Source organism: Pseudophryne corroboree, chromosome 4 (assembly GCF_028390025.1).
Source record: "Pseudophryne corroboree isolate aPseCor3 chromosome 4, aPseCor3.hap2, whole genome shotgun sequence".
NCBI classification, from domain to species: domain Eukaryota; kingdom Metazoa; phylum Chordata; class Amphibia; order Anura; family Myobatrachidae; genus Pseudophryne; species Pseudophryne corroboree.
Window position 1 is genome coordinate 662,050,999 of NC_086447.1, and position 27,555 is coordinate 662,078,553.

Below are 27,555 nucleotides of genomic sequence, written 5' to 3' on the forward strand. Positions count from 1 at the left end.
GAACGCAGAGTAGCGGCACTTCCGCCGAGTGGAACGCAGGGACTTCCTGCCGGTGGAACGCAAAAGATGCATCTCCGGCGTATGCCACAGTAAACTATAAACTTTTTATATATTTAAGTGGCCTATCGTAGCGATACATTAATAGCCTGACTCTTAGGCTTTATAGCATTTGTCCAGCGGGTCTGGTTGTGATTTTTGAGCAGCAGTTTTTCTGCAGTGTGCTTTAGTCATTGTTAATTTCCCTAATTGGCACCTCCTGTGGCTGACCCTTAAATAGCTGTCAGCTGAGGCTGAACAATATGCAGCTCTCATTTGGCTCTGGACACTTGAACAGTGAGTATGGTTCTCCTGCAGCTACCCTCTGACCTAGGACTATGGTTGGTGATCATTTCTTTTTTTTGCCTTTTAATTACAGATTTAGTGTTGGAAATATGCATTGAGCCTTCAGCTGCCATGTGCTGTTCTAATAAAAGACTAGGTATGATGCTTAATGGGTGGCCCCATGTGTTGGTCTTACACTATTTAGTGACTTGAAATTTATCTAATAGGCTATCATTTTTTACAGCATCTTCACTGTGTTGAAGAAGCAATCTAGCACATCAGTGTGATCTAGTATGTTGTCCAGGTAACTATTTGTTGAGACGAAATATTTACTCAGTGTAAGGTGATATCTAAGGGTGGAGGCGTCTCTAAATCACACACGGATTGAGTTTTCTATTCAAGCATGATTATTCTGTTTGGTGACAGTCTTTAGGGCCTGGGAGGCACTGGTGGTGCTGGTGTTGAATAATCTGGTTTCTTATACATATTGATTTTAATTGTTTCTGATTGTATAGGTGTTTTAAGTGCCAATCTTGATAAAGGTCCTCATATGGACCGAAACGTCGATGAAAAACGGCATCAACAGTGAACCTGAATAAAATAAAATTGAATCTACAAGTGATTTCAGAGACTGATTTCTGGGCGTGAGTGCACCTTCCACCTAGGTGGTAGTTGCGGTATATTGGTGGCCTATTTGGTCATTAGGAGCACCCGCCGTCGTTACTGTGTATTGATGAGAGTGCAGGACTTTCCAAGGATATATATATATATATATATATATATATATATATATATATAAAAAATAATTCACCTGCTTCCTTGTTAGGGCCATGCTGTTTGAAGTGCCCCGGGCCCCCCATAGCCTTAATCCGGCTCTGCCCCCTATGTCTGATATTTAAAAAGGCAATGTTTTTACTAACCAGGTATGGCTAGTAAAAGCATTGACCTTAAAAATATCGGTCATAAACAAAATCAGAAGTGCTGGGTTTTACAACCCGACGCTTCGTAAATAAACCCCCTAGTGTTTTGAAGAGAGGATAGATTTATATACATGAACACAAAATAACAGCAACTCATCCCTTGTACAGAACAGGTCAATGTGATTTGATTATGCATATATTATTATGTCTTCTATATAATTACAAAAACTTTACACACAGAGTTATATTCAGTATCTATTCTTTGCTCATTCAAAGGAAATTGGCCTTTTCAGTCTGGCTTCCCGTGTGTCATTATTCTTTTCTAGGCAACATACTTGACTAATCCTTTGTAATTAATGGGCTTTAAGCAGATACCACTCACGATTAGTAAGACCACTCACGCAGCCTATGCTAGAGCTTTAGCTATAATCAATTTGAGAAAAGAAAAATAAATATCAGGTTTCTGGGGCAAATCTCACTAATCACAAAGACTAACAGGCTTCCCACTGAGTGTCCCACTTAGAGAAACACATATTTTACTTGGTACAGGTTATGTTTAAGTGTATCAGAACATAAAAAAAAGAAGAAAAGGTCAATTTTCTTATAAATTTCTTACAGTATGCCATTTTCATCTCCACACCAGCCTGCATCATGTAAGCAGCATGAATGTTGCTAAATCTCCATTTAGTTTTAGTTATACTCACGGGCATCAGAACGTTTTCAGGTTGGAGGGGGTCAAGATAAAGGGGGTAATTCCGACACAATCGCGCGCTGCAGTTTTTCGCAGCGGTGCGATCGGGTCTGAACTGCGCTTGTGCTGCAACCACAATGCGCAGGCGCGTCGCTGCCCGGGAACGGGGAAACGCCGGGCAGCGTGGGACCTTACAAAGAACGCGATTGCAGCAGCGATCGCAAGGTGATTGACAGCAAGAAGGCGTTTCTGGGTGGCAACTGACCGTTTTCTGGGAGTTCCATGGAAAAGGCATGCGTGTCCAGGCGTTTGCAGGGCGGGTGTCTGACGTCAATCCCGGGATCTGACAGGCTGGAGTGATCGTAGTGGCTGAGTATGTTCAGAGCTACTCAGAAACTGCACAAAAATTTTTTGCACGTTCCCTTGCACAAGTGATCGCACACTTGCTATGCTAAAATACACTCACCCATAGGCGACGACTATCTGATCGCATGGCTGCAAAAAACTGCTACCGTGCGAACAACTCGGAGTGACCCCCTAAATGTTACTTTTAGTCTTGTTTCATATAGGAGCCCATCCCTACGATATATGCAGAAAAATGATCACATCAGCAGTTATTAGACAGCGTGTGCTGTTATCAGGAAGGGATCCGAAGGATCCACTCATAGCTCCCAACCTGTTTGAGGATGTGCATAGAGGGATATGAGACTTGGCTCTTCCCTCTTACAGGCACGGGTGTATTAACAGAGGAGGAGGCCCATGAAGGTCATTCTGACCCGATCGCACGCTGCAGTTTATCGCAGCGGTGCAATCGGGTCAGAACTGCGCATGCGGCGGCGCCCCAGCGCGCTGGCGCATGCCAGACAGCCAAAGGCCGTCGGGCCGCTACTATCGCCTCTGCCTGATTGACAGGCAGAGACGGTCGCTGGGCGGGGGGGGGGGGGCGGAACGACGGCGTTTGGCCGCTGTTTCGTGGACGCAGTCCGGCCAACCGAACGGGGTGCGGGCCGCAGCGGCTGCGTGACGTCACACTAAAGCTGTGCTGGTGGTACTGACATGCGGGGCGGGATAGCCCTGTGCTGGGTGTCCCCCCGCATGTCAGTGTGAATGATCGTAGCTGTGCTAAATTTAGAACAGCTACGATCATCTCGGAATGACCCCCCCATATCCATCCTCCTCCATCGGGGCCTCCTCCTCTGCAGCCGAGACTCCTGTTAGTGCAATAGAGTCTGAGTACTAGAGGGACACAGACTCTATTGCGCATGCGTAAATCTCCTGGAAAATGGCGAGGCTGCCAGTAGGGGACACTGGATAGGTGAGTATTCAAAAAACGGGTGCAGGGTGTGCAGTGTGGTCCCTCCTGGACCCTCTTTGCAGTGCTGCGATCAGATAGTCGCCGCCTATTGGGGAGTGTATTTTTGCTTTGCAAGTGCGGAAACGCTTTTGTAGCCGACGGCACAAAAAAGATTTTTGCAGCTTCTGAGTAGCTCTGGACTTACTCAGCCGCTGCGATCACTTCAGTCTTTTTGGTCCCGGAATTGACGTGAGACACCCGCCCTGAAAACGCTTGGACACACCTGCGTTTTTCCAAACACTCCCAGAAAACGGTCAGTTGACACCCATAAACGCCCTCTTCCTGTCAATCACCTTGCGATCAGCTGTGCGAATGGATTCTTCATTAAATCCATCGCCCAGCACCGATCCTCTTTGTACCCGTATGATGCACCTGCGCATTGCGGTGAATACACATGCGCAGTTTTGCAGAGATTTAACCTGATCGCAGCGCTGCAAAAAGTTGCTAGCGAGCGATCAACTCGGAATGACCCCCACTGCACCCATTATAGAGACGCCACTGCTTACAGGGTACATTTTTGACTGAACTCAGTGTGAAATGGGGGGGGGGGTTTGGCCTGTGCTGCAAGTGGGGTTGAGGGGTGCTGCAAAGGAGAGGGGTGGGTTTTGGGTCCAAGGTGAGGACAGAGAAAGGACAAAGGAGAAGCTGAGGGGAAAGAGGGGAGCCCAGAGTAACAAGCAACACACTGTGGGGGTCGGCGCTAGGTGCAGAGTGCGGGAGGGCACCGGAGGCAGGCGGTGAGGGGCTGTAGAAAGGGAGGAAGTGGAGCAAATGGAACGGAGATTCTCTCTGTCCAGAGACTACAGACACACTGCTCGTGGAGACCCTAGACAGCGCCCAGCGACTCAGTATATTGACTGGCTCCTCTCAAATGTTTGGGAATGGGGGGGTGAGGTGCCCCCATGCCTACCCCATTCCGACACCTACAGTATGGTTATACTGTCAAGAAGGAGTACTGTAACAAGTCATGTATAAACCTATTGGAGGTCAGACAGTGAAGACCAGGATTATAGTGGCAGAATTGTAGAGGAAAAAGTTCCCATTGTTTCATCCTTTTATTACATATTATTTTATTGGGGTTTTTTTAAATACTCATCTGTTTTTACATATATTTATATTTTTCTTTCTTACTAATTACATCATATTTAATTACTTGTATACTATACTTCTGGTATACTGGTTTGGGTCAGAAAATGACTGTCGAGGGATAGGGCTCAGCAAATTAGCACAAGGGAGGTGAAAAGCTTAATCTGCTCCTGCCTACTAAAGGTCTTCATTTGAGAAATATGACCTAGCGAGTGGTGTATGTAAATGTATTCAATGACTAGGTGAGTTCTAAATCATTTTCACTGACTTTACTGATAAGATCTATGCAAGAAAACAAAGGAAGGAAGAAAATATCAGGAATGGGCAACTTGCGATCTATGACCCACCTAATGCTTACTATACATATGCTGTAGCTACTATTTATTACTTTTTCTATAACGTCTACAGTTTTATACAGCAGTTTTATAGATCAGCTCATAGTCTGAGACACTAATATAATTGTTAAAAAGTTGAGAATGGCTAGATTCAAATCTCATGATCCAGAAGTAGCGTTGGCCAGGCGGGTTGGGAATGGGTAATTGGTGGTCCTGCCAGAATCATAACTACATCCCGGCCAGACAAGCTGCATTATCACCAATGTGTCCCCAAAATTAGCACAATGCACAATAACATCCAATAATATTGTGGCTCCTTAAAGTACTGGCATCATTAATTTGTATTTTATTTTATTTGTGTATTCAAAATCTTGAATAAAGGAGTGTTGTCAGCATGATCTGTGTTAGGCGAGCTGTACAATAAGGTGCATTTGTGTGATATCTCATGACCACATACTGTATGTGCCTGCATCAGAGGTGCCCGTTAATGCTGCCAATGTGTACACAGCGACTGTGTGAAAATATGCAAATGCCACAGCTGCATGGATTTCTATATAGAGGCCCACCATTAATTTGCAGATCCCAGCGGCTAACTATGAAGACGCAGCATCCATCACAGATTAGTCGATTATGAAAATTCTAGTAGCTCTACCTTATGGTTGCGCAGCATGGCCACAGGAAGTAAGACGCTGGAACCTTTGCAGCTGCATACCGGATCACAGATACAGCTTCAAACACGCTCCAAAACAGTTGCAACACAACTACTTTTTTAGCCGCCACTCCATAGCACCTCTCACACACACTCCCTTACAATCACTTTGCATATAAATCCACTTTGTGTACGCCATCGCAAGACCATCGCGGTACATGCGCAGAGTGACTTAGATGCCTGCACAGACAGCCCAACTCAACTGCGAAAAAATAGGATTTTAATTACCTACCGGTAAATCCTTTTCTCGTAGTCTGTAGGGGATACTGGGAATCCATTTAGTACCATGGGGTATAGACGGGTCCACTAGGAGCCTTGGGCACTTTAAGAATTTGATAGTGTGCGCTGGCTCCTCCCTATATGCCCCTCCTACCAGACTCAGTCTAGGAAACTGTGCCCAAGGAGACGGCCATACTTTGAGAGAAGGATAGATAAGGAAAGTGGTGAGATTACGAACCAGCATACACAGAACAACAGGAAAGCCATGCTAACCAAACTTGAAATGTGAACCCAACAGCTGAACAAACCAGAACACTTAACCAAGTCTCAGTGCAGAAAGAGCGAAGCACCGGGTGGGCGCCCAGTATCCCCTACGGACTACGAGAAAAGGATTTACCAGTAGGTAATTAAAACCCTATTTTCTTTTACGTCCTTGGGAATACTGGGAATCCATTTAGTACCATGGGGAAGTACCAAAGCTCCCAAAGTGGGTGTGAGAGTGCTGAGGTTCCTGCAGAACTGATTGACCAAACTGAAGGTCCTCAGAGGCCAAAGTATCGAACTTGTAAAACTTGGCAAACGTGTTCGAACCTGACCAAGTAGCTGCTTGGCAGAGCTGTAAAGCCGAGACACCCCGGGAAGCCGCCCAAGAAGAACCCACCGACCTAGTAGAGTGGACCTGTACAGATTTTGGAATTGGCAATCCTGCCGTGGAATAAGCATGCTGGATAGTGAGCCTGATCCAGCATGCAAAAGACTGCTTTGAAGCAGGACACACAATTTTTTGGGGATCATAGAGAATGAACAGCGAGTCAAATTTCCTGTGACGAGCTGTCCTCTTTACGTACACCTTCAAGGCCCTCACAACAAAGACTTTGAAGTAGCAGAGGTGTCCATAATAGCCGGAACCACAATAGGTTGGTTGATGTGAAACGCGGACACCACCTTAGGAAGAAATTGCTGACGAGTTCTGAGTTTAGCTCTGTCCTCATGGAAAATTAAGTAGGGGCTCTTGTGACACAACGCCCTAGCTCCGACACACGTCTTGTTGAAGCCAAGGCCAACAGTGTGATGGTCTTCCACGTAATGTACTTTACGTCAACCTCCTGTAACAGTTCAAACCAGTCCGATTGGAGAAACTGCAGCATCAAATTGAGATCCCAAGGTGCCGTGGGAGGCACAAAGGGAGGCTGGATGTGCAGAACACCTTCCAAGAACGTCTGGACCTCAGGGAGAGAACCCAATTGTTTCTGAAAGTAAATAGAAAATGCAGAAATTTGAACTTTAATGAAGTCTAGGCGTCGGCCCACATCCACATGAAATTCCACCGCAGAATATTGTCTGCTCTCACACCAAGAGACATACTTCTTCCATATATGGTGGTAATGTTTAGACGTTACCCCCTTCCAGGCTTTGATTATAGTCAGGATGACCTTGTCAGGAATCCGTCTCCTGGCTAGAATCAGCCGTTCAACTTCCATGCCACTAAATGTAGCCACGGTAAATCTTGATAGACGAATGGGCCCTGTTGCAGAAGATCCTCGCGAAGAAGTAGAGGCCACGGATCTTCAATCAGCATCTTGAGAAGATCCGCATACCAGGCCCTTTGAGGCCAGTCCGGAGCAATGAGGATTGCTTGAACAGTTTCCCTTTTTATTGTCTTTATAATTCTTGGGATCAAAGGAAGTGAAGGAAACACGTACACCAGCTGGTAGACCCACGGAGTTGTCAGAGCGTCTACCACCACTGCTTGTGGGTCTCTCGACCTGGAGCAGTACCGCTTGAGCTTCTTGTTGAGTCGAGAGGCCATCATATCAATCTGCGGATATCCCCACCGACGTGTCAACCACCGGAACACCTCCGGGTGGAGGCCACACTCCCCCGGGTGCAGGTCGTGTCTGCTGAGGAAGTCTGCATCCCAGTTGTCTACTCCCAGAATGAAGGCCGCCGACAATGCCACGGCATGTTTTTCTGCCCAGAGGAGAATTCTTGACACCTCTGACATTGCTGCTCTGCTTTTCGTCCCATCCTGTCAGTATATGTACGTTACCGCAGTTACATTGTCCGACTGGACTTGAATGGCCTGATTCTGAAGTAGAGATGAGGCCTGCAGAAGGACGTTGTAGATTGCCCCGAGTTCCAGGATGTTTATTGGAAGCACGACTTCCCGACTTGACCATCTTCCTTGAAATTGCACCCCCTGGGTGACTGCTCCCCAACCTCTGAGGCTTGCGTCTGTGGTTAGCAGAATCCAATTCTGAATCCCGAACCTCCAACCCTCGACGAGGTGAGAAATCTGTAGCCACCACAGAAGGGAGATTCTGGCTTTTGGCGACAGACAGATCCTCTGGTGCATGTGAAGATGCCATCCGGACCATTTGTCCAACATATCTAGCTGGAAGGGCCTCGCATGAAACCTTCCGTACTGAAGCGCCTCGTAAGAGGCCACCATTTTCCCCAGAAGGTGAATACACAGATGCACTGAGGTCCGGGTTGGCTTTAGGACAGACCAAACCATCGATTGGATTTCCATAGCCTTCTCCAAGGGAAGGAACACTCTCTGAGACTCTGTGTCCAGTATCATTCCCAGGAAAGGAAGCCTCTGCGTCAGTTCCAGGTGAGATTTTGGTAAGTTCAGAATCCACCCGTGATCCAGGAGTAGTGGTCAATACTGTCCAACAACCGCTCCCTGGACAGTGCCTTTATCAGAAGATTGCCCAGGTACAGAATTATGTTCACTTCGTTTGCGGAGTAGAAACATCATCTCTGCCATCACCTTTGGAGAGACCAAATGGCAGGGCCTGGAACTGGTAGTGGCAGTTCTGTAGATAAGCCTGAGGAGGCGGCCAGATCGTAATGTGACGGTACGCATCCTTGATATCCAGAGACACTAGGAATTCCCCTTCCTCCAGACCTGAGATCCCCTCTCTCAGAGACTCCATCTTGATTTTGAACACTCATAAGTACGGGTTCAACAACTTGAGGATCAAAATCGGTCTTACCGAACCGTCCAGTTTCGGTACTACAAACAAGATGGAATAATATCCCTTGTTTTGCAGATGAAGTGGAATTGGAACAATGACCTGAGTCTGTACAAGTTTTTGAATGGCGTCTTGTAAGGTTATACTTGCTTCCTGTGAACTGGTAAGCCTGATTTGAAGAATCTGTGAGGTGGGAGCTCCTGAAACTCCAGTCTGTAGCCCTGGAAAAAAGATCTATGACCCAGGGATCCTGGCATGATGTTGTCCAGATGTGACTGAAAAATTTTAGTCGGCTCCCACCTGCCAGTCTTCCAGGCATCGCGGTCCACCGTCATGTTGAAGGCTTTGAGGAAGCAGAGCTTGAGCTCTGTTCCTGTGAACCGGCAGTTGCTGGTTTTTGTGTTTTACCTCTAGCGCCTCTGGTGGCTGTAGAAGAACCTCTGGTTTTGCCCTTAAATTTAGCAGTCCGAAAGGACTGTAGATTAGATCCTGAGTAGGCCTTTCTGGCTGGGGGAGCTGAAGAAGGAAGATACGTGGACTTACCCGCAGTAGCTTTAGAGATCCATTTGTCTAGTTCATCTCCAAATAAGGCCTCTCCTGTGAAGGGTAGGCCTTCCATGTCTTTCCTGGAGTCCGCGTCAGCAGTCCACTGGTGTAGCCATAAGCCTCTGCGTGCTGACACTGCCATAGCAGTGGTGCGTGCATTAAGCAAGCCTATTTCTTTTATGGCTTCCACCATAAAATTAGCAGGGTCCTGTATATGTTGCAGGAGTAAAATAATCTCCCCCTGAGGCAAGGTACCTAACCCCTCAATTAGGTTGCCCAACCATTTGGTGTTGGCCTTAGTAATCCACCCACATGCTATAGTGGGTATTTGGGCCACCACAGCAGCTGTATACAAAGATTTGAGCGTATTCTCAATTCTATGATCGGCCGTGTCTTTTAGGGAGGACAGGACAGGCAATACAATTTTCCGTGACAGCCTGGATACTGATTCATTCACTATCGGTGGATTTTCCCATTTTTCCCTATCCTCAGGAGGAAAGGGAAAAGATGATATCAACCTTTTAGGGATTTTAAATTTCCTATCAGGATTAACCCATGGTTCTTCAAACAGGGTATTTAGTTTCTTTGACACAGGAAAAGTGGCTGAGGATTTATTTTTTATATTAAAATAAGATTCCTCAGTCTCCTTTGTTACCTTTATCAGGGATATGCAGAACTTCTCTGATAGCTTCTATGAGAGCCTCTATTCCCTGTGACAGAGTACCCCACCTCTGAATGCACCTCCCCCTCTTCCATGTCTGATCCCTCATCAGAGTCAGACTGCAGGATATGGGCCAAAGGACGTTTTAACGGACAAATGGTAGGGGACTGAGACGCTGGTTTGGGTACTGAGTCTCTGTTCATAAACTCACATATCGCCCTTACTGCTAATACCAAGCTTAGCCGGGTCGCAGACTAAGTACCCAGATTAGGGACTTACAGTAGTACACTAGTAAGCGCTCCCCCCCTGCTATGACCACCCGGTACTGCTGAGGTAACCTGGAGTCTCTCCGGAGGAGCTGTGCATCCCTGTCAGTCTGCGCCTGTGTCCACTGCAGAGGGAAAATGGCGCTGGTGAGCTGCTGGATCCACTCATAGTGAATCCCCGCCCCTTCGGCGGGGATTCACGCGCTGTCTTCCAGCTTTTTTATACTGTCTGAAGTAATTTTAGTGCCTAAAATGGACTCAGCCCCATTTTAAGTCTGTAATGCCAGTCTGGGTACTGTGTGCACATGTAGTGTACTTAGACTCAGTTCGCCCGCTCAAAAGCGGTGCGTCTGCACTGTGTACTGGGTCTGGAAATCCAGCCGCCCCATGTAGAAGACGTGCGTCTCCGTACCCTCATACCGCCATAATGGCCGGTGACCCGCTAACCGGGACACTGGCTTAGTACTCACCACTCTTCTATCTACTGGCTCTGTTAGGGGTGGCGGCGTGCTGTGGGAATGTATGCTCGCCGTGGTGGGGCTTGCGTATTGTTCCCTCAGGAGCTAGTGTCCTGTCAGCGGGAAACCGGACCATTAACCCTTCAAGAGGTTGGGTTCCCCCCCTAAGTCCCACGAAGCAGGCAGGCTGGTGCCGTCCAGACCTGCCTGAAAATAACAAACATACAGATGGGTCCACGGTTATCTTGACTAGTTTGCTGCGCCTAGGCACAACATGGTTTATTAACATAAACCCTTCATCTATTGTTCTCAGTTGCAATACAATACAGAGAACAATACAGCAGGGGATTAAGTCCGACTGCCCAGTCTCAGTTAATCTTATTAAAGGTCAAGATAAACATGGACCCATCTGTAGAAAATAAATGCAGAAAACTCTTCAGGAGCTTACAGCGACGTGACCGGCTCCTCCGGGCACATTTTCTAAACTTAGTCTGGTAGGAGGGGCATAGAGGGAGGAGCCAGCCCACACTATCAAATTCTTAAAGTGCCCAAGGCTCCTAGTGGACCCGTCTATACCTCATGGTACTAAATGGATTCCCAGTATTCCCAAGGACGTAAGAGAAAAAATTAGTTTGCGTCCATCTCTGCATCAGGCCAGTTGTGCAGTCTGTAGAGCACCCTTTATTCCAAAGAACAGCTTAGAGAGTTATATACGTCTGTAAGTAAATAGGATATGTAAGGATACAGAAGAGACTTTTGCGTAAAATGTTTTGGTGATGGACAGATAACACAGATAGGAATAAGTAGTGAGGTACATTAACCAATAGAGAAATAGGAAAACCTACTGTGAGGACTAAATGAGTTCTCTTAGGCTGGAAGCAATCTGCGCTTTCTGGCAGAATGTGATTAACTGAAGAAAGTAGAAATAAACAAATGTGATTATCTTTCATGGGATTTCTAATGGCCTCCTGTCATTAATTTGAATAGCTCACATCACAATGCAGTCTAAGAAGACCTCCATCTCCTTGGCATCAGGAAACTCGCAACGCAAGATAAATGAGGAGTCAGCATCACACAGCTGCAATGAGACTGGGACGCGTGGGAATTTCACTCAACAGAAGTGAAGGTGAACTTGGAAGTGTTTATGATATACTGTATTAATGGTTGCCAAGAAAACTACCAACATTTGTAAACAAGGACTACATTCTGTTGTGTGACTAATGCAAACAGGTTTATTCTTTTATACCCATGACAATTACATTTAGTTTCAGTACTTTCTACATAAAGCCTTCCTTCATTTTTGGTTTTACATCCCTATCTCACTTATCTTTATTGACAAAAAGGGGAAATTAACTTGTTACTAGGTAAGTACAGACAGCATGGTGGCACAGTGATTAGCACAGAGTTGCCTCATAGCACTGGGGTCATGGTTATGCTTTCATGTGTTGGACTGTTCCCTCCTTTGCTCTGGAGTTGCAAGCAAAAATTAGAATGTCAGATCCATGGCCCTCATTCCGAGTTGTTCGCTCGCAAGCTGCTTTTAGCAGCTTTGCACACGCTAAGCCGCCGCCTACTGGGAGTGAATCTTAGCTTATCAAAATTGCGAACGAAAGATTCGCAATATTGCGAAAAGACTTCTCTGTGCAGTTTCTGAGTAGCTCGAGACTTACTCTTCCAGTGCGATCAGTTCAGTGCTTGTCGTTCCTGGTTTGACGTCACAAACACACCCAGCGTTCACCCAGACACTCCTCCGTTTCTCCAGCCACTCCCGCGTTTTTCCCAGAAACGGTTGCGTTTTTTCACACACTCCCATAAAACGGCCAGTTTCCGCCCAGAAACACCCACTTCCTGTCAATCACACTCCGATCTCCAGTACGAAGAAAAAACCTCGTAATGCCATGAGTAAAATACCAATCTTCATAGCAAATTTACTTGGCGCAGTGCGAACATTGCGCATGCGCAATAAGCGGAAAATCGCTGCGATGCGAAGAAAATTACCGAGCGAACAACTCGGAATGACCACCCATACTCATACATTTGCTATTTGAGGGAGTATATAATTGTGCCAGTCATTTATCCTCAGTAAAATAATTTGTAATGAAACCCACAATTAACTGAATCTCCATCATAAAAAGAAAAATCAGAAAAGAGGTAAACAAGAATCAACAGCACACTGCATAGTGGTTAGTATTGCTGTCTCACAGCACTGTAGTCATGGTTTCGTGGTTTCCTCATGCTATGGAGTTGCCAGCTAAAAATCAGGATACTAAACCGTATATACTTGATACTCAATGGGGGAGTATTTAATTTAATATCTGAGGCAGAGCATAGATGCAAGTGCCGAACAAGAAAAGAACAGGGACCCGCAAGGGAAATGTGTGTGAAGAGGCACCTGGATCTCTCTTCTTCACTGGCAACGTCAGACGAGCCGTCCGGGACTCATCGAGAGAAGATGACCTCTTGGGTAAGTTACCACTGGGCCATGAGGTTAATGGGCGGAAGGTAAGGGTGCTGGGGGGGTAGAAGGGGGTAGCAGAGCTCCATAAGGTATACACAGGTGGAAGGTGAGGGGCACACTGCCAATCTTGCAGAGAGGGAGGGGCACAAAAAGGTTTTGGAGGCTTATTTGAGCAGCAACTGAATAAATATAGCTGTTCTGCAGTTATAATATATTACTGGTGTTTGGGTACATAAACTTTATTGTTCATAAGTATGCCATGTATCTGGCACCCTTTAACTATATTAAAACTGCTATGCTTTCTTAGTTAATGTTTCATTGGCTCAGAGAGCTAAAAAGCCCCTTGCCATGAGGCCATGACTCCTTATTCAACACCCACAGATGTCCCTGCTTAAGAGCTGAAAATGTTATTTAATGTTATTAAACCTGTACAGTAGATCATCATCCCACCCTTGCCTTAGTGTGTATGAGAGTGAGGTAGGTAATGTAGACTGGAAGCTCCACTGGGGCTGGGGGGATGTGAATAACTAAATATCTCTGTAAAATACTGCGGAATATGTGTAAGTAAATATGTTCTTAACAGGGGCAAATACATGATTTCCAGAGGGGATTACCAAATATCCCAATGCCGTTATTAGAGGGTGGCAGCCCATTCAGCACTAGTCATCTTTCACTAGTCAAGCCAGGTAGTTTTTGCATTGTAAATATTGCCACTTTAAAGCTTGATGCTAAATGACTGAAATCTAGGCACTTTGCAAATCTCAAACTCAATTACATTTGGCCCACTACAGTATGTGCATATATTTACCCTATATAATGTATTATATTCTGTTTGATAGCCCTATAACACCAGTATTTTTGGCCCTCAATTAGAAACACATTGCCTGTAGATAAGTAGAGTACTGGAAAGCAAAACATAACAGAACATTATGAGCTTCATCGATGGTTTTTAACTTTTGAAACTAGTATCCCAGGCATACGACTGAAGCCAAAATGCATTCACAAAGATCTCATTCAGCTCAGGAAATTTCAGGACCTCTGTTTAAAAGCCTTCCATACACATATCCTTTACCAATCAACAGCCCTCAATCAATACTGCCAGACACTCAGAGTATACGTCCCATGAACTTCTTTTTTTACAGACTATAGTTGATAAAGCTTAAGCCTATATAGACCACAGGGAGAAGGATATCACTTTCCTAGACTGACTGTCTATCTAATAAGTAAAGTTCATACAAACAACCTTTCAGTTAGAGCCAACATGCTTATGAAAGAAGTAGTTATATTTCTGTGACCATTTCATTTGACATAAATAATGATCGGGGTTGAACTGCAGTTGCCTTCTGGTTACAAACAGAAGTTCAAATGAGTAAAAAAAGCTTAAGCTTTCTGCTCTTTAAGAGATCTGCTCTAGATTAACTAAAAGTGCATTAAACACCCCAGTTCTTTAGATAAGAACTAAAATAAATTCAACAGTACCATAACATCTGCAGCTACTGTCTGTTTTTCTTGTTTTGATACATAAGGCAAATTCTCCATTGTTTAGATAGAGGGTCTGATTCTGATTTGTAAGGTATTGCATAGCCACTGGGAAGTGGCTGTGCAATACTGTACAAATAAAAGGCAAATGCAGCAGGAGGCGTCTGTAGGAGACAGATTCCTCCTGTACGCATCTATGATCTGAATGCTGCGTACGAACACGCAGCATCAGATCACCATTGCGACTATCAATTGCAGCACTCAGCCGTCTGCGTAATCCTAAACTCACTCTGGGTTGGGTATGGAATCCCAGCGGTTGGAATCCCGATGGTCAAAATACAGACGCAGGAATCCCGACCGTCTGTCAGAGTGCCGGCAGAGGGGCGAGCGGAACGAAGCCTGTTGCAGACTCGGTGGCTTGCAACACTCACCACACTGCGGGCTCGGTGGCTCACTTTGCTCACCACAGGTTCTATTCCCACGCCATGGGTGTTTGGTCGACACCCAGGAGTGGGAATAGCTGAAGCGGCACTGCTGGTATTCTGGTGGTCGGGATTCCGGCGTTGGGATTTTGACCATCGGAATTCCGACCGTCAGGATTTCAACTACATCCCCTTACTCTGATCATCGGATCCCCTCTGTACGGTCCAGGAATCCTGACCCCAACACTCCCATGCCCACATTGCCCCCATTTTGTAAAATGGACCCAGTTGCTGCCCTTGCTCTGCCCCCCAAATGCAATTGCCTATCAATTATGTGTGGTTAAGAGGGGCCTGGGAGCACTACTGCATTCTGCACATGCATAGAACGTGTGTTGCACCTGCACAGACCCCCAACAATCGGATTTGTATGTAAATCCTTGGGTTTGCATACAAATCCAAATCAGACCCAGACACTCTGCAGTCACAAAATTGGTAAATAATTAATCTGGTCACTACATGTACATCCCTAATACAGAATGGGTGGTTCATCCCATAATAACTATTCTTTTACGAAAAGATGGTACCAGTGCAGTTATAAGTTAATACAAGCTTTAAAGCGCCTTCCGTGCTCTGTACAAATCCTACTCTTGACCATGTGTATGTACAGAGTTGGTTTTACTATAAATGTTGGATCAGATGAAGTTTCTACTACTCCTGCATCATGCTTAGGCAATGTAGAAGAAATACATGTGTAAACTTACTTGGGATTAATGACCCCCCAAAGAAGCACAATACAATGCAATTTAATATGTCATGGGCAGTGCAGAAAGTGTGGTCAGCTGACTGCATACAGTACATTGACACATAACATGACACATTACAAAGTACCTAGAAACATAGAATTTGACGGCAGATAAGAACCACTCGGCCCATCTAGTCTGCCCCTTTTTTATCCTTTGGGTAATCTTAACCATTTTTGAACCTGAGGGGCAGATTTATTAAGCCTGGTGAAGTGATAAAGTGGACGGAGATAAAGTACCAGCCAGTCAGCTCCTAACTGTCATTTTTCAAACCCACCCTGTAACATGGAAGTTAGGAGCTGATTGGCTGGTGCTTTATCACCTTCCACTTTATCACTTCACTAGGCTTAGTAAATCTGCCCCTTAGTTCTTTGTACGGATAGTCATATGCCTATCCTAAGCATGTTTAAATTGCTATACTGTCTTAGCCTCTACCACATTCTTGACCATTTCTCAAGTCTACCTATGTCATCAATCATTCGTTTTACCCCTCCCTGTGTGTGCCCTGTTGCATATCTTTGTATCATATTCAAATAGGCATACTTTCCCTTCAATACCATTTCCAATGTCACCAACAAAGATATTAAAGCGCACCAGTCCAAGTACAGATCCCTGGGGTACACCACTGGTAACATTTCTCTCCATTAAATGCACTCCATTTACTACAACTATCTGTTTCCTATCCTGCAACCAGGTTCTTATACACTTAACTGTTTTATAATCCAATCTTCGCGTTTGTTTAGAAGTCTGCGATGTGGGACAGTGTCAAATGCCTTACTAAAGTCTAGATATGCTACATCTACAGCCCCCCGATCCATTATTTTACTCACAAAGTCAAAAAAATCTATCAAATTTGTTTGGCATGATCTCCCACCAGTAAGTCCATGCTGTTTTGGATCCTGTAAGTTGTTTGATTTAAGTTATTCCACAACTCTTTCTTTTAATAGTGTTTCCATTACTTTCCCTATGACTGATGTAAGGCTTACTGGTCTGTAGTTATTTGCTTCTTCTTTGCTTCCACTTTTGTGCAGTGGAACTACATTTTTTCGATTACCTATTATCATGCTGGTATCACAAAGTTATAAATTGTATGTAATATATATATATATATATATATATATATATATATATATATATATATATAAGATTTTTATTTTGACTTTTAGTTCAAAGGGAAATTGAAATAATTAAGTTCATATGCCCTGTGTGGAGTCCATCACACAGACACAGCACTTAAGAGGACTGCTTTAATTCTCACACGGAGAAGCGGATAAATGCCCATGCACAAATATGTTGTTTCCAATTGGCCATTTTGACACAGTGCCAAGAATGTGTCTGAGAAGTCTCCACCAACAGCTGTAATACAGAACCAATATAACGAATGCAAATATTTTGTGCAAAGTGTTACAGGTATAAATATTTAAATAAAAACTTAATAGAATTTATTAGCAGCTCTATTGATATTTATACTTACATAGAATTTGAAACATAGAATTTGACGGCAGATAAGAACCACTTGGCCCATCTAGTCTGCCCCTTTTTTTTTATCCTTTAGGTAATCTCAACCCTTTTTGAACCTTAATTATTTGTAAGGATATTCATATGCCTATACCAAGCATGTTTAAAATGCTCTACAGTCTTAGCCTCTACCACCTCTGATGGGAGACTATTCCACTTATCCACTACCCTTTCTGTGAAGTAATTTTTCCTTAAATTTCCCCTGAACCTCCCCCCCTCCAGTTTCAGTGTATGTCCTCGAGTTCTAATATTTCTCTTCCTTTGAAGAATGTTTCCCTCCTGAACTTTGTTAAGACCATTGATATATTTGAAAGTTTCTATCATGTCCCCCCTTTCCCTTCTCTCCTCCAAACTATACATGTTAAGATCTTTTAGCCTTTCCGGGTACGTTTTGTGATGTAGGCCATGCAACATTTTAGTTGCCCTTCTTTGTACACTCTCTAATGTATTTATATCCTTCTGGAGATATGGTCTCCAGAACTGGACACAGTATTCCAGATGAGGCCGCACCAATGACCTATACAGTGGCATTATCACTTCTTTTTTCCTACTACTGATTCCTCTCCCTATGCAACCAAGCATCTGACTTGCCTTTCTCATTGCTTTGTTGCATTGCTTTCCTGCCTTCAAGTCACTTGAAATAGTGACTCCTAATCCCTTTCCTCCTCAGTAGTTTCCATTATAGTACCCTTGATACTATATTTAGCCTTTGGGTTTTTGAGACCCAAGTGCATGATTTTGCATTTTTTAGCATTAAACTGTAGTTGCCACGTTCTTGACCATTTCTCAAGCCTACCTAGGTCATCAATCATTTGTTTTACCCCTCCCGGTGTGTCTACCCTGTTGCATATCTTTGTATCATCTGCAAAAAGGCATACCTTCCCTTCAATACCATCTGCAATGTCACCAACAAAGATATTAAAGAGAACTGGACCAAGTACAGATCCCTGGGGTACTCCACTGGTAACATTTCCCTCCATAGATTGCACTGCATTAACTACAACTGTCTGTTTCCTATCCTGCAACCAGGTTCTTATCCATTTAACTGTTTTATAATCCACCCCCACGCTTTCAAGTTTATTTAGCAGTCTGTGATGTGGGACAGTGTCAAATGCCTTACTAAAGTCTAGATATGCTACATCTACAGCTCCCCCTTGATCTATTATTTTTGTCACAGAGTCAAAAAAGTCAATAAGATTTGTTTGGCATGATCTACCACCAGTAAATCCATGCTGTTTTGGATCCTGTAAGTGGTTTGATTTAAGATATTCCACAACTCTTTCTTTTAATAGTTTTTCCATTACTTTCCCCACTACTGATGTTAGGCTTACTGGTCTGTAGTTACTTGCTTCTTCCTTGCTTCCACTTTTGTGCAGTGGAACTACATTTGCTCTTTTTCCAGTCCTCTGGAATAGCACCTGTATTTAGTGACTGGTTAAATAATTCTGTTAACGGTGTAACCAGCACATCTTTTAGCTCTTTGAGTATCCTTGGGTGTATCCCATCTGGTCCCATTGATTTATCCACTTTTAGTTGTGAAAGTTCTGTTAGGACCTTCTCCTCTGTAAATGTACTTTCAACTACCTTATTTTTATGAATGTCCTTGCAACTTAACTGTGGCCCCATCCCTTCTTCTGTAGTAAATACTGAGCAAAAATAATTATTTAGGTGATCTGCTATTGCCTTGTCACCCTCCACCAAATGCTCACTCTCTGTCTTAACTCTTATTATTCCTCCATTTGATTTTCTCCTTTCACTTATATACTTAAAAAAAGTTTTGCCCCCTTTATCTACTAACTGGGCCATTTTTTCCTCAGCTTCTGCCTTTGCACGTCTGATCACTTTCTTAGCATCCTTCCATCTGTCAAGATACACCTCTTTGTCATTATTATTTTGAGTCTGTTTGTATTTTCTAAAAGCCATCTTTTTTGCTTTCACACTAGTTGATACTTCTTTTGTGAACCACACTGGCTTCCTTTTCCTGGTGCTTTTCCTAACCCTTTTGATACAAAGATCAGTTGCACTTAGTATTGCACTTTTCAGTTTTTCCCACCTCTCCTGCACTCCTTCCAAGTTCCACCAGTCCGCCAATGAATCACTTAAACATCTCCCCATTTTTGCAAAATCAGCATTTCTAAAATCCAACACCTTTGTTTTTGTGTGACAGGAGTTGGATCCTGTCTTTATACTAAACCATACTGCTTGATGATCACTGGATCCCAGGTGCTCACCCACATATATGTCGGATATCCTATCACCATTTGTAAGAATTAAATCTAATATTGAATCTTTGCGAGTGGGCTCCATCACCAATTGCTTGAGAGATGCTCCCTGTAAGGAATGTAGAAATTTGTCACTTGTAGCTGAACTTGCAAAAGACCCCTCCCAATTTACATCAGGTAAATTAAAGTCTCCCATGATTATGACTTCTCCCTTTAAAGCCATTTTAGTGATGTCCAACAATAGGTTCCTGTCCAAATCCTGCCCCTGGCCTGGTGGTCTATAGATTACCCCAATGCGAATAACATCCTTCTCCCCGGTTTCTATGGTGACCCAAAGGGCCTCAGTTTTGGCTTCAATATTTTGTATTAAAGTAGCATTTATGCTTTTTTTTTCATATACATTGCTACCCCTCCTCCTATTCTTCCTATTCTATCCTTCCTAAATAAATTGTATCCTGGTATAGCTATGTCCCAGTCATGATTATCATTGCACCATGACTCTGTAATTGCCACAAAATCCAGGTTATCCCTTGTCATTATCGCAATTAGCTCTGAAATTTTGTCTCCTAAGCTCCTAGCATTTGCACACATAGCTTTAAGAATTTTGTCTGTGCATTTGTTATTAGTAGCCATGTCCAGACTGCACAAAATAAATGACAAGTTTTTAGTTGAAATTACCTGTTTGGGGATGTTGCTCAGTGTTTGATATATATATATATTTTTTTTTTACTAATCAGGAATCACACTGTGTCCTTTACACCATGAATACACCTCCCTAAATGTAAAGATATAGTACACCTGACCACAATGACCAAATGATCAAAGGAGGTAAACACCAGAGAGCATGCAATAATAAACTATGTTTCACTGTGCAACTTCCCTACACATGCAATGCCAATTACAAGCCAATCAAACATCAAAAAACATATAAAGCTAGAAACCTAATTTCAAGACCACACTTGTCTGGCATCCACCTGCTTCTCAGTGAGAGAAGAGTAGGGGAGAGTCTGCCCTCTCATTTTCTACAGCTCAGAAGCACTGGGCTCTGGCAGTAACAAAATCTAACCCATGCAGTGGTAGATCTGGGGTAGGGGGGCACTCAGAGAGATCTATCCCCATAGAACACACATCTTCTCCATATTAGCACTTCAGATGGCCTCCCTCTTCTCTGCAGTGCTGAGCTCTCATCCGACTTCACATACTCAGGAAGCATCACTGAGAGATCTGCCATGGGGAGGAGATGAGGCACGGGGAAAGAGAGGGAAGCCATCCGAAGTGCTATTCTGGAGAAGGTGTGAGCCTATGTATGGTCATCTTATGAAGAATTAATTTTAGAAGAGCTTATGGGAGAGATGTATTAAACCTACTGAAGAGTACAAATGAAAAAGTTGCCCATTGCAACCAATAAACTTCTAGCTATAATTTATGATGTGCATTCAATAAAAAGATAGCCACAAGATGATTAGTTGCAATGGCCAACTTTGATTGCAATGGCCAAGATATTACCTGTGCTGCTTATGAGAAATCTCTTCTGTAAAGATGGATGGTAATATCAGATTATCCATCTTGTAGAAAATAAATCCCTCCTGGGTGAAAATGTTGTTTCTTTTAACTAAATTAGCTTATATAGCGCTCATTACAGGGGCATAATTATAAAGTATGGGACCCGTGTGCAGCCTCTGTCCAAGCTCCCTCTTCTCTAGCTGACGGTGACAGTGAGTAGCTTCTGAAGCTGTGGCAGAGTCTACTGCGCATGTATCTGGAGAGTTAAGTATTGTAGAATATGTGCAATGTGGGCCCCACCAGGACCCAGGAGTGCGTGTGCACCATACACCCTGTGCTCATTATAGATACGTCACTGACTCATTACCTTCAGAACTGAAGCTCCATTCAGCTAACACCCCAATGCTAATGATATCTGTGATCATCCACATGTAAGGACAGTCTTAGTTGTTATTATTTTATACGCAATGAAAATTAGATTTTATTTTTATACACTGTACTATACATTTCCATTGGGAAGACAGCTGAAGGATATTATAGGTACAGTTTCAGATGAGGCAGAACAGATTTACGCTTACAAATATGTTTCATTGTTTTATGTAGTAGGACATTTGTATCTGCAATTATTTATTCTTATGCACAAGGAAGAAACAAAACCACTAATAGGCTGATGAAGAGTTAGAAGCAAATAAAAAAAAAGCAATTTACTCCTGGATCAAACCATGTTGCAAAACAAGTGGTGCAAATGCATTTCTATGCAGGGAATGTAGCAAACTAATACTGGGCAGCTTTGTATTTAGACTGGTAGCTATAGTTGAGCTAACACACAACACTTCCCATCTCTAAAGGCCCGTACACACTGGTATATCTACCAATATATTGGCGCGTCGCTGTGTGTGTACGGGGCGGTCGGCCGACCGCCCGTACACATGCTGCGGCGGCCAGCGGTGATTGACAGCTGAACTGGGCGGGCGTGTGTACACGCCCGCCCAGTTAATGACGTCGGTCCCCTACGGATCGGGCAGTGTGTATGCACAGCACACTGCCCGATCCGTCCATAGATATATCTGCAGATCAATTGATCTGCAGATATATCTATTAGTGTGTACCCACCTTAAGGCCGGATACACATTAAATGATATGTCATCCAATATATTGTCCCGATGCGGATCAAAACAATAAATCATCCATACTGTCTAATGTGTATGGATGATTGTGCGTTCCCATCGGCCATTCCCCTGGTTGTCCTATCGGGCGTGCTGCACTCCCAATGGGACGATCCAGGGAACAACAGTATACAGCTGAATGCGGTCACTGAACTATATATTGTATGGTCATACGCTATATAGTTTAGTGTGTACGAACGACCAATATAATGACCTGTTGGTTGCCCCATTGGCTGGGGTACACATCAGTCTGATGTGTACCCAGCCTAATCCTATCAGCACATTTTAAATCTGCCCCACCTGCTGTGCAACATGAATTTGCTTAGGTTCAATTTGCTCCTTTTTGATTTGCTCCCAGCTGCACAGTAGTGCTTCAATGCCAAGCAACATGCAAATCTCATAATAAGCAATTAAAAAAAAAATGACTGTGGCTAATTTAAAAGCTTCTTTGTTCAAATATTATCATTTACACCGTACAATACCTTTGACTGGCATACTATACAATGGTACTGCTCTACTTCTTTCTATTATCATCAAAATGCTTGAAATGGTAGTTTTGTTGTAAACTACATTGTAAAATAATAAAATATCAAATCAAACAGAAATGATCAACACATTCCTACCAATGATCTAATTCTCATCTATCAATGCTCCCAGCTCAGTTAGTTTTTGCGCAATGTAAGAGTGAGCTGTGTTTAGGCTGGTGTATGTATTTGGCTTGAGCCCCCATAGAATAGATGCAAGCCATGAAATTAAATAAAAAAGACTGCAATAAATGATTTCTTGTGCTACAGAACTGTAATTTTTTTTCCCCAGCAACCTTTAACAAACGGCGCCTGATCAATAATGCAGACTTTACCATTGCCGAATAAAAAGGCCTGTCTTACAAGTTATGTCTGTGGATAATGTCAAAACCATTTATCAAGGGCCCAGATGATTATCCCGCAGCTATCTTTTGCTGAAAATATAAAACTTCATTCTATCCTGTCCAGGGACCGGACGAATCCAACTGAGAAAATCTCTCATCATTGTTCATTTACCCTCCAGCAGCCAGTATCGTTACACCATCTCTGAGTAAGTACTGCCAACCATTAAATATCTATGTACTGAGTTCTATAAGCTTAGATTTTTTTTGCCCTTTTTCTACCAGCAGTACTTTCAGCCCTAAAAAGTGTTTGTTTGAAAATGACAATACAATAGCATATGTTACAATGCAATAGCATATGTGTTGTTTTTATTTTATTTCCTAAAATTATTATTGATTCGATTTACATTCTTTGCCCACTTTGAGCTAATGCATTTTTGTATCCTTTTTGTTGCAGGTGTTTGTGATACCTTTTATCCAACATTGCTTAATATGCTGTGACAACTGTACACACAACTCCTTTTCCCATTCATTGAACAGACTGTTAGTGTATTAAGAACAAGGTCCTGATCTGTGCATCTGGTAACGTTTATGTGCTAGGATTGGCCTAACCATTGCACTTCAAGGTCTGCACTTCTACCCCAGGGATTCAGGTGTAATTTACACTATCTAGGAGCTGGGTTTATGAATGCAGATATAGAATCTTTCTGAAAGCTCAGTCCCCATTGACTATTGTAATTTCCCCACAACACCATGGAGAGCAGGGGTCAGACACACTGTTAAGGTGTTAACACACTCCTCCCATCACACACCTCACTGATTATACTCTTGTGCCCCATACACACAGGGCGAATTGTCCTGTGTGCTGAGCGATCTATGCTAAGCAGTGTTTTTTATGCAAATGTTAGGCGATCTAACTAGATCTTGCCTGCATGTGCTAAAGATCTGAGTGGGCGACGGCGATGTGCGGGACCATGCATCGCAATCGCTATGGGGTAAACACACAAAGTGCCATCGCTATGGGGTGTACACATAGACAGATCGCTTAGAAAATAGGCAAAAATTGTCCCGTGCGTATGGGGCCTAACTCTTTCTCCGCACATCTACATGTGCTGTGCAATCTGTCCAGGGTCCAGGTTCCTTCCACTATACAGTATAATCAGGGGCCTATCTAGCATTCTGATTTCTTCCAAAAATCGTAAGATAGTAAAAGATCCAAAAGTCAGGAATCTGCAGTGTCAGGGCAGTGTATTAAAACTGTGTTGCAGGAGATGCCATAGATGGGCTAATTATTGGGGATGTAGTAATACATAATACAATGCAATAGAATAGTGTTGACATTGAACAAGTAGCAGGTTCCTATACCCCATTATTATACCCTAACTCATACCCCTTTCACACTGCAAATGACGGATCCCATCCGGTAATTGGAAACGGGTTCTTACCAGGTGGGACCAGGCATTTGACCCAACACGCTGCCATCCCGACCTGGCATATTGCCGGATAGGTTGCTATCCGGGAGAGGAGACGGCGTCATCGGGGGCGGATTCTCACCGACCCGGCAACCCGTACACACTGCCACTGACCGGGTATTCAACCCGGGAATAACCCTTCTTATAACCCGGGTTGAATTACCGGGTCAGATGACCCGGTAATTATCCATGGGCCTTTCACATGGCACAGTGACCCGTGTCAACCCAGCAATATACCGGGTTGATACCGGTTATTTGTGCGATGTGAAAGGGGTATCACTGACTGCACTGTACAGTATATGAGTGACCCAGACTTACTGATTGTAGCAAGCTCCACAGCTTAAAATACTCAGTATTATCCCCTCTCACTTACTGACTACATATTATAACAGAGTTTTATAATACCCATTTTTACACCCCTCAGTCAGTGATTGTATTGATTATATATCATTGCCCCCCCCCCCCCCCCCCCCACCACCACTGATTGTAGTACCTGCTACAATCAGTGAGAAGGGGGAGGCATTAATATACAATAGCTTCAAACTAAAGGTACTGATATATAATCAATATATATATAATAAAATATAATATTTTGATCTGAAACAAATAAGTGTTTCAAACATGCAAAAAAATAGAATAAATCAAGAAAGGAGCAAAAACTTTTTCACTCCACTGCGGGTAGTTTTTTTTTTTTTTACAAGGTAACCACATCATTAATATTAGACTTCACACATTGTAGCAAAAGGCATGGAATTCTAAAATGGTGGTACACAAACAAGACAAATGGGAAATGAGAATATCAACTTGGTGACCCTGAGATAAGTCATTCATTTTACGTGAAGATCTACTTGTGGGCCCACTTATTTTACTACGAGAAACGCATGGAAAAGCAAAATATTATAAAATCCCCTGTTATAATTATTGCGCATTTAAGGTATCCAATGTAAAAACTATGTGTGCTGCATAAACTTTATAATGTCATGACATCACAATATAAGCTTGTAATATAATTTAATGGTGTACCCATTATAAACAGTGTAACACTGGGTATGGACAATTAAACAACAATATTATAGTAACCCTATGAACATTTTTTTTAACATAAAACACTGGCAGTGAGTTATGTTAGCAATTTTTTTGTAATTTCAGACTGCTATTATTATTATTATTTTGTAGATTCTATGATTCTAGATACTATGTCTATAGGGGGCATTCAATTTACTGTGGGCTAATTGATCCCCCAGGGCTATCCAATTAGGTCTGTGGTACAGTCGCTAATATCAGGCATTTTAATTCGGAACCTTAACAGGCTTTAAAAAAAAAAAGCTTGATTAAAGGTCATTTTTTGTCAATCCGGAAGCGAAAAACACATAGGACCGTTAACTTATTACAGATTCTATGGGGATGATTCAATTGCTTTACGTCCTGCCAGCCACTAGATGGCGTCCAATGGAGCAATTCAATTGTTGCTCCAATTGGATGTGAACTGCTGCCAGCACCAGCATTTCAGCTCGTAGCACTCCCGTGCTGGCGAGCTGAAATTAGTGAAAAGTCTGGCTGCCCAAACAGCACTTTTCGCATCGCGCCCAGCACTATGGTCGAGTTTAGCCATTCTATGCAGCTAAACCCAGCCTGTCTGGGCATGATCAGTGCCAAAATTCTTTTGGGAATATCGCCCCTCCAATCTCCAGTCACTGTAGATAAACAATTGAATTGCCCCCATGTGTTTTCAACCGAAAATGTATATATTTTTTTACTGCGCAAAAAAATGGGGGTTAATTGAATAGCCTGCAAATTATGTTATTTTTAAATGAAAAAATAACATATTGGTTCTAAGTGAATTTTCCCTACTGTATATTTGGAATCCAAAATATGTTTTATGCCCGCTCTATGACATCCCCCTCCTTCTTTTCCCCCTTCTGCCATGACATTACAGGCTGAGAGCTGAGACACTGTGTCAGCTCTCCAGAGAAGTAATTAACAGGAGACAATAATCTGTAGGAGGATGCATAACTATCAGATGCATACTTGAAACAGAATTTATTGCTTAAAGGGCAAATATCTTAATAAGGTGCACAAAATTCTGTGTCCTGTTATATGACATTCAGGGTTTGTCATATAAACCATATGTATATTTTCATACTACAGCAAAATACATTTTTATATTTGTGGTAAAAACGTAACAAGAACCAGAACACCAATGATCGCACTACATTACTATATACAGTACAGTGTGAAATTGTATTGAAAGTTGATACCTCAGCTTTATCTAAGGACCTTTATAAAATTCCTTTAGCTGACTACTTAAGCAGAATGTGGTCACTACATTGAAAGCAAACAATGCATGTTAAATTGTAGCACCTGCCACAATTAGTTAAGTTGTTTCAAACTACAGACACAAATGAAGCATGACTTTATGTGTAGAAATCCAATGACAAATTGAACTGAAAGCAAAACAAAGTCTGTGTGGGCTTCATGATGAACAGAGGACCCCTGAAGATGTATTACATCATATTATAAACCCGAGTATGTGGGAGTGTACACAGAAAATGACAAGACATTTCCAGGCCAATGATTTGTTCAGGCTGAGAATGGTTGCCAGGGGCAATAAGCGTTGATCCCTTCAGCGCCATAGAAGCCTCAAGCAAAATCTCTAGCTAATATTGATTTACTATTCCCTCGTACTCTGAATTAGCATGTAAAGGAAAATATAATGACTATTACAAAATGAAAGTGCTGGTCACTAAAACTGAATCATGGTTACGTATATAGTAATACCTGCATTATGCTGATACACTCTGTTAGAGCAGGATGTACTGTAACTAGAACATATAATTTGGCATTATTGCAAACAAAAGCATTAGCATAATGAAGTATTTTCTAGTAATAATCTTATTTTAGATGCACAGAATGTTAATTTACTATTTTCCTGCTGAAATTATATTACATAATTTGTCATTCTGCAGCTGATCGACCTTAGAGAATTGCAATTATTATTATGATAATAGTCAGAATCATGTACTGTATAATTCTATTTAACATGGCATGCAGGTTAATAAATACTTTTATTTTTCAGAAGCTGACAGTAGTTATTTGCACACAT

The 27,555-nt window shown here is 42.9% G+C and overlaps 1 protein-coding gene and 1 long non-coding RNA gene across 5 annotated transcripts in view; one reads left to right on the forward strand and one right to left on the reverse strand.

The window, feature by feature from the left end:
- Nucleotides 1-27,555, reverse strand: part of KIF26B (kinesin family member 26B) — a 707,075-nt gene that overhangs the window by 206,480 nt on the left and 473,040 nt on the right. The gene's annotated exons all lie outside the window — the stretch shown is intronic.
- On the forward strand, nucleotides 310-27,434 carry LOC134911677 (uncharacterized). 3 transcript variants are annotated; one of them, XR_010176759.1, is made up of 7 exons: nucleotides 310-333; nucleotides 416-478; nucleotides 566-625; nucleotides 837-965; nucleotides 11,535-11,673; nucleotides 22,932-23,189; nucleotides 23,438-27,434. It is a non-coding gene; the product is annotated as an uncharacterized LOC134911677 (long non-coding RNA). The 3 variants fall into 3 exon arrangements; XR_010176758.1 differs by lacking the exon at nucleotides 837-965; XR_010176760.1 differs by lacking the exon at nucleotides 837-965 and having other exon boundaries at nucleotides 23,108-23,189.